Raw genomic sequence first — 13,204 nt, forward strand, 5'->3', positions numbered from 1 at the left:
ATTATGTGCTAGCATGCTATGATGTTATGTGATATGTGATAGGAGGGGTAGGATAGACCCCAGTACCGGTCGATAGGGCCGAAGGGGTATGCCAGCACCCAGAAAAGCTAGGCAGTATATGATTTATATGTTTATGCACTAGGATGCTATGTTGTAGAGTAAGGGGTGAAATAGTCCCCGGTACCGGTCGAAAGGACCGAAGGGGTAGGCCAGCACCCTGATATGCTAGGCGAGGTACCGGTCGACAGGGCCGAAGGGGTAGGCCAGCACCCTGTTATGCTAGGCAAGTTAATGGTTGACAGGACCGAAGGGGTAGGCCAGCACCCTCATATGCTAGGCAAGTTACCGGTTAAAAGAGACTAAATAGGTAGCTAGTACCCGGATATGTTATACAGTATGTGTTATGTATGGTATGTGGTATGATGGGGGAACTCACTAATCTTCGTGCTTATGGTTTACAGTTTTGGTTTCAAGTACTTCGTTTTCAAAGGAAAGGAGCCGGCTCGATCGCAGCGCATGACACTATGATTTTCCGCACATGAGATCTTTGGGATTACACTCTGATATTATTTTATGATAACATGTTTGACTATTGACACTTTGGTTTCGACATGAGATGTTATTATGGATGTTTTTATACTTATGGTTTTAGAATAACTTATTTAAAAAAATGAAATTTTTGGTCTTGAATTTTGGAAAGTTACAAGTTGGTATCAGAGCCTTAGTTTGAGGGATTCAGGCACACTCTCGGGTGTGTTTGGACTCAAACTGAGGACTTGGTATGGAAATTTTCAAAAGAAAAATCATTTTATAAAAAGAATTTTGAAAAGAGAAAAGAACTTTGAAAAGAACAAGGTGTGTGATGTGTGCAATCAGCCGAGCTCAAGTAAGTTTTCCCCAAGATACCCATACATGTTATGTTATGATATGATATGATTATGAGAACAACATGCTAGATTAGGGCTAAGGATCTAGGAAGGATGCCTTATATGCCTATTGTATGTGCTTGTAGACCTGCATGCTAGTACTGATCAGTCAGTGATAGGATGTCCTGTTTAGGTTATGCCTGATTGTATGAGCCTTAGAATCTCATGCCAGTGCAGATTCCTGATTAGAGGATGGAATGGTTTGATTGGAGTATGATGGTTAGATTTTCCATTGTCTGAATGCTATTTGCTTTGTGCTTTGTGGGACTCTTAGTGATGCGAGTTAGCTACTGAGTGAATATACTAAGTCACATGGGACACAGGCCGGATAATCTCAGAGTGATGGACTTGAACCTATTGCGCAACTCTTGTCTGAGTCCAACCGTTCTAGGGATGAGTCTTTTACTCGAAGGATTATCTGATCTATGTTGCATGTGGCTATATTCAGAAGGTGGCTAGTTGACATTATTGGGAATCTTTCAGCAGCTGAGGACTACGTGGGTTCGGGAACCTAGGAAAGCCTAGGAAATGTTTCATTGGGTTAGTAGTGAGGTTTAGTGAGACTTGGGTGCATCAGTTTGAGGAAGTGACTTGGAGGATTCCACAGGATTGCTAAGGAAAGTATGGATAGGTGTGGAAGGTAGTATTGGGCCCGTACTACTGAAAGAACAGGATCCATACTTGAATCGTGAGAGTCTTGGAGAATTTGAGAAGCTTCGGGGAGGAGTTTGTGACCCGGTTTAGGGACAAAGGATGTTCAAATTGTTGTAGCTCAGCCATTGGCAAGTGAGCTAGTGAGCGTGACAGGGTGTCAGACCCTGGAGGATGTGACTTCCAAAGTCCGAGGATGCGAGATCGATTTGGAGCACTTTGAGAAGAGAGGGTCGTGCCAGGTGCATATAGTAGAGGGTCACGGGGAGAGACCCAATACTTCTGATCAACGGGTGAAAGGCCTGCAGGGCCGGAGTCAGTACAACACGTGTGGGAAAGTACACAAGGGAGTTTGACATTCCAGAGGGTAGGCTAATACAAGTGTAGCGGGGTTGGTCATGTCAGCAGGAGTCAGGCCCTACAGTGTCAGACAGGAGAAGTCCGAACTCCAGCAAGCGATGTTGCGGGTATGTAACCTTGCCTTCTTTCAGTTTTATTTGCACATTGTTGTGGGAATTGTGTTGTGGTTTGGGATACTGTAGCAGGATGAGTAAGTGTATCCCTGGTTTATTTATTTGCTTCTGTTGGGTTAGACCATCAAATATCGTCATATGCCAATTGCATACCATGAATTACTAGTGGTTAGTGTAAGATCGTTCCCCTTTTGCTGGTTCAGGGTGTTTAGTGTTCTCTCGGTTCATAGTACAGGTTTGTCGCGGAACAGTTAAGGGCTCATCTGAAGCCCAAAGCCTGTGGATCCTTAGAATCCTTCAGGAAGAAGGATCCTATTGTTATTTCCTGTCATCGAGGTCGGAAGGGAGTTTTGCACCATGATCTTAGGAGGGTCGAAGTATCCCTGGAGAAGGTGATCAGGGTTCCTCCAGATGTGGCGGGTATGTCATCTTCTACTGCTACTAGGTGGATGTTGGGAAATCGTATCACTTGGGAATTTTGATTGAGTTTGGACAATTTAGATCTCGGGTCGGTTCTCTGCTATTGTTTGGGTTATCAAGCGTAGTCATATGCCATTCTGCATGCCGAGAAATCTTTGAGGAACCTACAGAGGGACGTATCTTGCGGAGTGGGTTCTACATGTAACGTTATCATTCCGGATCTTTGTCGGGATCTGTACAGGAGCATTATTTGGAAGATATTTGGTCAGGGTTAGAGCGATAGTTCTCCAGTGAAGTCAGAGTTCAGTGGTTTTATCATCATTCGGGCATGGTCGACAATTGCCTATGGAAGAACTTTGGAGTTCAAGGCACTACCGTCGCAAGGAAAGGATTGGTAGCATGAAGGTGGTGGTGTCATTTGCGGGTGTTCGATGCATGGGTGTTCGGTCGTTGGATATTTGAGAAAATTACATTTCTCGCATGGGTTATATCCGGTTAGAGTTCAGTGGTGTTGTGAGAGTGGAAGTGAGAACGAGGATTCTTCAGCCAGGGAGAAGATTAAGGCCTTCAGTTGTCAGCATGGAAGATGGATTGAAGTGTCAGACTGGACCAGATTTCAAGAGTACTCTTCAAGATTTTAGGGGATGGGTGATCTTAGGGTTTAACTGGTGATTGATCGCTAGCATTGGTGAGCGCAGGTTGTCATCAGTGAATTATTAGGAAGCAATAAGGATTGGTAATCCTTCAATTCTCACTTGTCGTGAAGACTTAGTTGAATCTAAGTGGGGGAGAATCGAACAGGTACTTAGGAGCAGTAATAGGTGTGGAACTAGGATGAGTTTCACATCCTCGTCAGGAAGGAAGGCGGCCGAGTGGTCGTCTAGGTTGAGGATTGGGAGAGTTAGGAGTTTAGAAAACGTTCCAACATTTGGTTCACGCTTTTCCTTGGCATCAGATAATAGGTTTAGGGAACCATTTTAGAGGTCCAATTAGAACTCAAGTTCAGTTGAGTGTTAGGTCGAGTGCGTGTTCGACCCGGTATGGAAACTGTTGTAAGACTACGGGGGTAGCCGTAGCATTCACTAGAAGTCAGATAGCATGGAAAGTGTTGTAAGACTATGGAGGTAGCCGTAGCATTCACTAGCAGCAGATAGTGCTAGAAGTGTTGTAAGTCTGCGGGTGTAGCCGTAGCATTCACCAGGTTGGCAGATAGTGCTAGAGTGATGTAAGTCTGTGGGTGTAGCCGTAGCATTCACTAGGTTGGTAGATAGCATGAGTGCGTTGTTAGGACGCGGAAGGAACAATAGTACCCACCAGTTCGGGTGTAGCAGTGAGGATATGGAAATCCACGGATTGGATTTCAGAATTACCCAGATGTATTAGATCTGGTTGAGCTAGTGATAAGACTGTAGGACCGCCACTACAATTATGAGATCCGGGAAGCAATTGATTGCTTAAGGTCGTTTGTGATATCAGGCTACCATTGGTCATGTAGCAATCACTTTTAGCCTTGAATATGGTGACGTCAGGACTCGACGTATGAACCCGCGCAGTTAGATCATAAGGTCGTTAGAGCCACAGTGTCATGTTAACTAGTGGCAACTAGTTACAGAGAATGAATTCGTTCGTAAGTCGTGTGGAGCGACTGCATGTGAGTCTTTTGGCTTCGCAATCGTGCTGGAACCTGGTATTTCAGATGACTGGCGAATGAATTGAGACCAAGAAGGTCTCGATAGATTTTTGAAAGCAGTCATGTGGCAGCATGCTATTTCAGGCAGTTCAGTGCTGTAACGCTCGTAGAACCGGGCTAGTCAATTTAGAGACGATAAGCGTCAAAAATGACTTTTTGATAGAAGAGTGTTTAGAATAAATAATCTTAACCAAGTTGTAGTATATTTCACAAGGTTTCCGTACATATAAAGAACGTTGAAATCCGAGTTATAACGAAGAAGTTATGACCTGTCAAAGTTTCGCGACAGAACCGGCACGACACTGCGCGACGTAAATAGTGAGGTTACGATAGAGCGATATTTCGCCTTAGCGATCTAAAAGAAAGTCGTAGAATACGTTAAACCGAGAGCGTGCATAAAAATAACGTCCAAATCTGACTTCGTGTGAGGAAGTTATGATTTTTCTAAGTTTCAGCTTAGCAGTATGCAGCCCAAAACTCGATATTTAGATCGAGTGATTTTAGCCGAAACAATCTAAACAAGAATCGAAGATCGCGTTAATAGTAGTGCAACGGTAAAAAGACAGACGAAAACGGACGTCAGATGAAGAAGTTATGAATTTATAACGGACTTTTCCAGTCCCGGCCTACTACAAATAAAATATTAAAAATGAAGTCAAAATTAGCCGACGGAGTCTAAATGAAAGTTGTAGAGCATAATCTCACCTACATGTGGATATAAATAACGTCGAAAACGGAGCTCGTATGCGAAAGATATGAATTTCTGAAGTTCGGGGCACGAACTTCAACCTGTGTCAGAACTCACGACGTGAACATAGAGTTCACGACGTGAACTCGGTGATTGACACCTTCAGAGCCTGACAGACTGATTTCGCGACTACGCACCTGATGACGACCAAGTTCACGACGTGAACAAGCCTGGTTCGAGACGTGAATAGCGAAATTCAACCCTATAAATAGAAATCGAACACAGCCGGTTTTGGTTGCTAATTTCTCAACCTCTCTCCTACTTTTCTCATCATTAAGCCTACTTTTAGCCCCCTGAAGTCCCGATATCATCCCCGACACCCGAAGCAAGTCCCGAAGCCTCGAAGATCCCGAGAAAAAGAGTTTTCGAGCCGAAACTCTGCCCGCGTGAAGCCCGGTTTTTGAAGATATCCCGGTTTCATCGAAGAATATTACTTTATAGAGCCGTAGTGTTGTCCGATCATCGTCTTATCAAGTGAGTTCATATTCCCTTTCATGAACATGATTTTAATACAAGTATTGTTTGAATGTATTAAATATATGTTTTGTGTGAGCTATTTGATGATGTCTGAATTAAGTGTTAAAGAACATACCTGATTGTTTATGATAACTTAGGTTAAAGAGTAAACCTAAGATTTGTTATAATGGTTATGGGGTAGTATCTCTTTATGAGTACGAGTGAGATATATACGGAGAATAGAACTTTAAAATATGTCATTGGTCTGGAAGCATGGATTAGACATAGTTATTCGTCCCTAGTCCGAGAGTATGGATTGGACTTAGTTAATTGTCATTAATCCGGGAGTATGGATTAAGACTTAGTCAGTTGTCATTAATCCGGGAGTATGGATTAAGACATAGTCAGTTATCCTTAGTCCGGGAGTATGGACATGACATAGAATCTGTCATTAGTCCGGGAGTATGGATTTAGACATAGACCAATTGTCCCTTATCCGAGAGTATGGAATGGGCACAATCATGGACTCGAGAATATGGATTAGATCCGAGAGTAAGAGTTAAAATTTAAGGTCCAAGGGTATGGATAGTCTCGTTGAGAGGATTGATGGGGTGGGGTAAGAGTTGGTTATATATATAGACAGAAAATTTTATATTGTATGAATTCTAAATTATATATATGTTATAACATTGTGGGATTGAAATCCCTATGTACTCACCAGGTTTTCCAAACCTGACCCACTCAATATTTTTGTATCACAGGTATCGATACAAAGACACATTACACTGAGAGATTAAAGAGATGTATATCATTAGTGTAGATGAATGTAAGTTCGGTTTATGCTTATGTGTCTGTATTGACCAGGACATCCCAAATGTTTTAAAACGAATAAAATACATCTCTTCGGAGATGCTTGGATAAAGTATTTATCATGTTTTCTGGGAACAAATTCTGCAACAGTTTTCTTTAAAAGATTACTCTGATTTTAAAACAAAGCATAAACAAATCGGTCTTTTCTGGCCGTGAAATTTGGGGATGTCACAGTTGGTATCAGAGCATTAGTTTAAGAGAACTAGGAATTTGTAGGATTTCTAGACTTAAACTTAGAATGCTAAGTGATGATTGTGATATTAGTGTCTACCATATTTTAGACGCGAGCACTAGTTTATTTTAGGAAAGATGCCTAAAATGCCTTTATGTGCTAAATACTATATGTTTACCATATATGCTATTATTTGTTTGGGTGTATGGTCTGTTGCCGACCGGATCTGGAAACCTTATGTGTTTAGGATTCTAAGCGTATGACTACGATATTAGAACTAGCATGTAAACGTTTCAGAGTGATAAGGAGATTTATACGTCTATAGTAAATAAAGCTTTCCTATCTTAAAATTCTCGCCTAAGTACACCGAGCGTCTGCTTGGGTGTACAAAACGTTATGGTGAAGACTCGTAGAGAATTAAGTAAATGGAGGAAATGATAGGCTTATGATAGTGAATGACACCTATCGGAAGATATCGTAAGAGTGGTATCTTGACTTTAGAATATGTCTGATAAAATAACGGAACGTTTAGAGGAGTACGGTACGTCTAAAGTACACCTTCGATTGGCAGGATGATGGAACGATTGGTGTAATTCTTGAAGTTGTCCCATCGTCTGGAATTTCCATCACCAACCGAGTTGAAGTAGAATTGATGATTGAAGATACGCATGGAAGAAGTCCTAGTAGAGTCTAGGAAAATTTTTATGATTAATTGGACACATTCGTATATGTTAAATTGTTTTGTGATTTTAGGACTTGGGGACTGCGAGACAATACTTGGGACGAGTATGAGTAGGTGTGAATAGTAGTAGAGGTCTATACTACTGGAAGCACAGGACTCACACTTGGATCAGGGAAAGTCACAAGGTTACCAAGAAGCTAGTAATTGATTCCGTTTTGTTCATGTATGCCATTACCATTGTTTTGGTAATGACTAAGAAGATGATTTTTATTCCGACCCTAGCGGTCATATCAAATTGAGTCCGACTACGATGAGTATGTTACGTGGTTCAGAGAACCAAGTTCGATGTAACATCTGACTTAAGTCAGAAGATTGAAATCAATGCGATCAATAGAATCGCGCTCGTTGTTAGAGAAATTGGTAGCTAGAGATTCTACATGTTAAAATGTAATTATATCACATCAGAACATAAAGGAATGTATAGTTTGTTCTGGAATTTGACTCTAAGAGACTTGAGTCTAAACGTTGCATCACACGATGATAGGTCATTAAAATATGACACATCGATCCATGGTAGTGATAAAAGAACTTGCCTTAAGTTTGTTAAAGAAGAAGAAGGAGTCTCCAGTAAGGATCGAGATTGTGACTTGAAGGTCATAATTTGGAGTTTAACATAAGATAGAAAGCAGGTGCAAGATTTGAGCACCACCTGCAATCAAGAAGTCCTAGAGTTAGATACTCATTCGAAGAAACATAGAAGTTACGATTATTACCTAGGATGAAAAGATTACATATGGAATCATTATACCAGACCTTTTTCGTTGATGAATCCAGGACGTAATCATCCTAAGGTGGAGATAATTGTAACGCCCGTAGATCCGGGCTAGTCAATTTAGAGACGATAAGTGTCAAAAATGACTTTTTGATAGAAGAGTGTTTAGAATAAATAATCTTAATCAAGTTGTAGTATATGTCACAAGGTTTCCGTACATATAAAGAACGTTGAAATCCGAGTTATAACGAAGAAGTTATGACTTGTCGAAGTTTCGCGACAGAACAGGCACAACACTGCGCGACGTAAATAGTGAATTTACGATAGAGCGATATTTGGCATTAGCGATCTAAACAAAAGTCGTAGAATACGTTAAACCGAGAGCGTACATAAAAAGAACGTCCAAATCTGACTTTGTGTGAGGAAGTTATGATTTTTTTAAGTTTCAGCTTAGCAGTATGCAGCCCAAAACTCGATATTTAGATCGAGTGATTTTTAGCCGAAACAATATAAACGAGAATTGAATATCTCATTAATAGTAGTGCAACGGTAAAAAGACAGACGAAAACGGACGTCAGATGAAGAAGTTATTAATTTATAACAGACTTTTCCTGTCCCGGCCTACTAAAAATATAATATTAAAAATGAAGTCAAAATTAGCCGACGAAGTCTAAATGAAAGTTGTAGAGCATAATCTCACCTACGCGTGGATATAAAGAACGTCGAAAACGGAGCTCGTATACGAAAGATATGAATTTCTGAAGTTCGGGGCACGAACTTCAACCTGTGTCAAAACTCACGACGTGAACTCAGTGATTGACACCTTCAGATCCTGATAGACTGATGTCACGACTACGCACTTGATGAAGACCAAGTTCACGACGTGAACAAGCCTGGTTCACGACGTGAATAACGAAATTCAGCCCTATAAATAGAAATCGAAGGCAGCCGGTTTTGGTTGCTAATTTCTCAACCTCTCTCCTACTTTTCTCATCATTAAGCCTACTTTTAGCCCCCCGAAGTCCCGATATCATCCCCGACACCCGAAGCAAGTCCCGAAGCCTCGAAGATCCCGAGAAAAAGAGTTTTCGAGCCGAAACTCTGCCCGCGTGAAGCCCGGTTTTTGAAGATATCCCGGTTTCATCGAAGAATATTACTTTATAGAGCCATAGTGCTGTTCGATCATCGTCTTATCAAGTGAGTTCATAGTCCCTTTCATGAACATGATTTTAATACAAGTATTGTTTGAATGTATTAAATATATGTTTTGTGTGAGCTATTTGATGATGTCTGAATTAAGTGTTAAAGAACATACCTGATTGTTTATGATAACTTAGGTTAAAGAGTAAACCTAAGATTTGTTATAATGGTTATGGGGTAGTATCTCTTTATGAGTACGAGTGAGATATATACGGAGAATAGAACTTTAAAATATGTCATTGGTCTGGAAGCATGGATTAGACATAGTTATTCGTCCCTAGTCCGAGAGTATGGATTGGACTTAGTTAATTGTCATTAATCTGGGAGTATGGATTAAGACTTAGTCAGTTGTCATCAATCCGGGAGTATGGATTAAGACATAGTCAGTTGTCCTTAGTCCGGGAGTATGGACAGGACATAGAATCTGTCATTAGTCCGGGAGTATGGATTTAGACATAGACCAATTGTCCCTTATCCGAGAGTATGGAATGGGCACAATCATGGACTCGAGAATATGGATTAGATCTGGGAGTAAGAGTTAAAATATAAGGTCCAAGGGTATAGATAGTCTCGTTGAGAGGATTGATAGAGAGAGAGATAGAGAGAGAGAGAGAGAGAAAATTTTATATTGTGTGAATTCTAAATTATATATATGTTATAATATTGTGGGATTGAAATCCCTATGTACTCATCAGGTTTTCCAAACCTGACCCACTCAATATTTTTATATCACAGGTATCGATACAAAGACACATTACACTGAGAGATTAAAGAGATGTATATCATTAGTGTAGATGAATGTAAGTTCGGTTTATGCTTATGTGTCTGTATTGACCAGGACATCCCAAATGTTTTAAAACGAATCATATACATCTCTTCGGAGATGCTTGGATACAGTATTTATCATGTTTTCTGGGAACAAATTCCGCAACAGTTTTCTTTAAAAGATTACTCTGATTTTAAAACAAAGCATAAACAAATCGGTCTTTTCTGGCCATGAAATTTGGGGATGTCACAAGTGCTTCGGCAGTTTCAGTGTTTTGGCAATATTAGTATTTGCTCTTTAGGTTGCAAGTACGGACGGAATAGCTAATTAATTGGGAAGCGACAAGTCACTCACAACAGGATTATTCGAGCCTTGGCCAAGTATACGTGATCTGCTGGGATAATTAGATTTGTGACCCTATTTTCCAGTGGGAACCTCGAGTTATCAGAAGTTGAGTAGTCAGTTTAGAGGCAAGTGGACTGGATTCAACGATAATGATTCAGTTTGGGTGGTCTGTCAGACCATCTCGAGACTGCAGATTTCAGGTTGAGTAAATGTGATGGTTGCAAGGAATTCGTTCATCTGTGGATTTTTAGGGCCTTGCGAAGGTTGGTCACGGTTACCTTGGGAAGGCTAGGGTGTGCCCAGGATTGTGACCATGTTACTTGAGTGGTTGGCGTGTAAGGGATGGTAAGGGATGATTTTGAGGACGAAATCTAATTTAAGTGGGGGAGAGTTATAACACCCCGGTTATTAAATAAATAAAATAGATAAAATTAATATTAATAGTAACCCTAAAATCCATAATATTTTGTGAGGTGTTGGTTTTCGGAAGCCAAATGATATAATTTGGGTTTTTAGGGGTTAAAGTGTGATTTTGGGATGTATTTTGTAAAGATTTTCATAAATCAGGGGGTGTTTAGTAATTATTAGACTTAAATTGAAAGGATTTTTGGAATGTTGGGGGTTAAACGGTAACTTCTGGGACTTGGATTGAAATGAATTATTAAGGAAGGGGGCTATTTGGTAAATAACGGATTTAAGTTGAAAAGAATTCTGAAGGAGGGGCTAGAAGTGAAATTATGGACTAAGTCTTGAAATTGATGGGCATGAACCCGTCACCCCCTTCATATATATGCAATATGTAACCCTAAACCTAGCTAACACTTCAGTTGCCACCCACCCTTATGCCTCCCTCACCGGCGCCGCCACCACCTCGTTTCCGATCAGCCAACGACAACAGCAACCACCAGACTTCCACTGTTCTCCTCCTTCTCCTTCTTCAGTCACCGCCATGTGGAGCTTCATCCACCATTCGACCCCCTTGCAGTTCCAACCAACCAAGACCACGACAAATTATGGCCGCCGGCGAAGATTGTTGTTGTGAACCGCCGCAACCCAATCGCCGATATGTGGACTGCGAACGACGGGGTTGTTACCACCGCTGCGCCGCAACCGGTGAAGACTTAGTCGCCATAAGCTTTGTTGTAGCGTTGCTGTTCCGCCGCCGCCATTCTCCGAGCTGTTACGTCGCCACTGCTGCCTCAGCGGCTGATTCTTTTTCCGATGACACTGCTATTACCGTCTTTAGCCACCATTGATGCCGCTGCCGCCATGTTACCCTAATTTGCCGCCACTATCTACCGTGAAAGGTAGTTGTGTGTGTGTTTTGGTGCGTTTGTGTTTATTTCTGCAGTGAGAGGGTGTTGTGTGTGGGTGTTTATTTGGCCGGAAAAGCCACCACCACCAGCGTGAGGTGGTGGTTGCCACTATGTGCCACCGCCGGCCACCACAAGGGTGGTTGTATGTATGTGTGTTTATCTTAGTGTGATTTGTGTGTGTGTGTGTTTATTTGGATTTCGCGTTGTAACATTGTATTTTATCGGAATAATAAAAAGAAACTCATAACTACCACTGTGAGGTGGTGGCTGCCGCCACCAACCGCCGTGTTGGGTGGCGGTGTGCTTTTGCTTGCCTTAGTTGCTTTTGGGATGCTTGGACAAAAATGGACTAGAACCATAACCACCACCGTGAGGTGGTAGCCGCCACCGTGAGCCGCTGTTGACCACCACTACCCGGGGTGGTAGTGGGTGGTGCCCGACTTATGAAACCCTAATAGGCCTTATGAGACCCTAGTGGGCCTAATGAAACCCTAATTGATCAAAAGACTTAGCTATTGGGCCTAATTGGGTTGTGATTGGGTTGGAAACCCTAATTAGGGTTTAGAAAACCCTAATTTTGGATATAAAGGCCTTGGACTTATCGGGACTCACGTTTTGGACCATTGGAATTGAATTATGAATTACACCCGCGCACACCATATGATTTATCTAATAGAGTGATGAACTTAATGGATTAAGTCCTTAGTGGGTTAAGTAAGAAACACTTAACCCTAATCGTCATTTTATGTAAAAACCCTAATCTTGCTTGGGCCTTAAGTTGGGCCTTCCTATTAGGTTTTGGTGATTGGGCTAATAATGAACCATCCAAGAACAAGCATATGAACTAGAATAATTATATGGGCTTTAGGGTAAGGCCCATGTGAGGGTTTGGGCCCAATTTGGAAATTGGGCCATAGATGGGCCATAATTGGGCCTTTATGATCATGAGATACTGAGCCATTAGAATGCTAAATATTGGACTGGAATAAATGGTTGGGCCTTAGTATAAGACCATGTAAGGGTTTGGGCCCAATTTGGAAAATTGGGCCATATGTTGGGCTTTGACTTATAGTTGACTTTTGGGCCTTTGGATTGGGCCTTGGGCTTGAGTCAAGCTAAGTTGGGGGTAAAGTAGCCTTTTGCCCCAAGCATAGACTTATGGGTATATGTTGGAACCCAATTACTGATTGGGTGTTATTTTGATGATTGACAGTTCGAGAACCTGTCATCCAGCAACTAGAGTTTTGTCTACGGGACTTCAGCAGTGTGAGGTGAGTTACCTTCCAGTAGAAGTGGGTCTAAGGCACCAAGGCCGGCCCACTAGTAAGAGTTATAATAGAGATGAGTGTCTTTGTGATAATTATCTGGTATGTTGCGAGTTGTTATGATTATGTGCTAGTATGCTATGATGTTATGTGATATGTGATATGAGGGGTAGGATAGACCCTAGTACCGGTCGATAGGGCCGAAGGGGTATGCCAGCACCCAGACAAGCTAGGTAGTATATGATTTATATGTTTATGCACTAGGATGCTATGTGGTAGAGTAGGGGGTGAAATAGTCCCCGGTACCGGTCGAAATGACCGAAGGGGTAGGCCAGCACCCTGATATGCTAGGCGAGGTACCGATCGACCGGGCCGAAGGGGTAGGCCAGCACACTAGTATGCTAGGCAAGTTACCGGTCGACATGACCGAAGGGGTAGGCCAGCACCCTGAT

The sequence above is a fragment of the Lactuca virosa genome, chromosome 5 (assembly GCF_052849685.1).
Source record: "Lactuca virosa cultivar CGN04683 chromosome 5, Lactuca_virosa_CGN04683_v6, whole genome shotgun sequence".
NCBI classification, from domain to species: domain Eukaryota; kingdom Viridiplantae; phylum Streptophyta; class Magnoliopsida; order Asterales; family Asteraceae; genus Lactuca; species Lactuca virosa.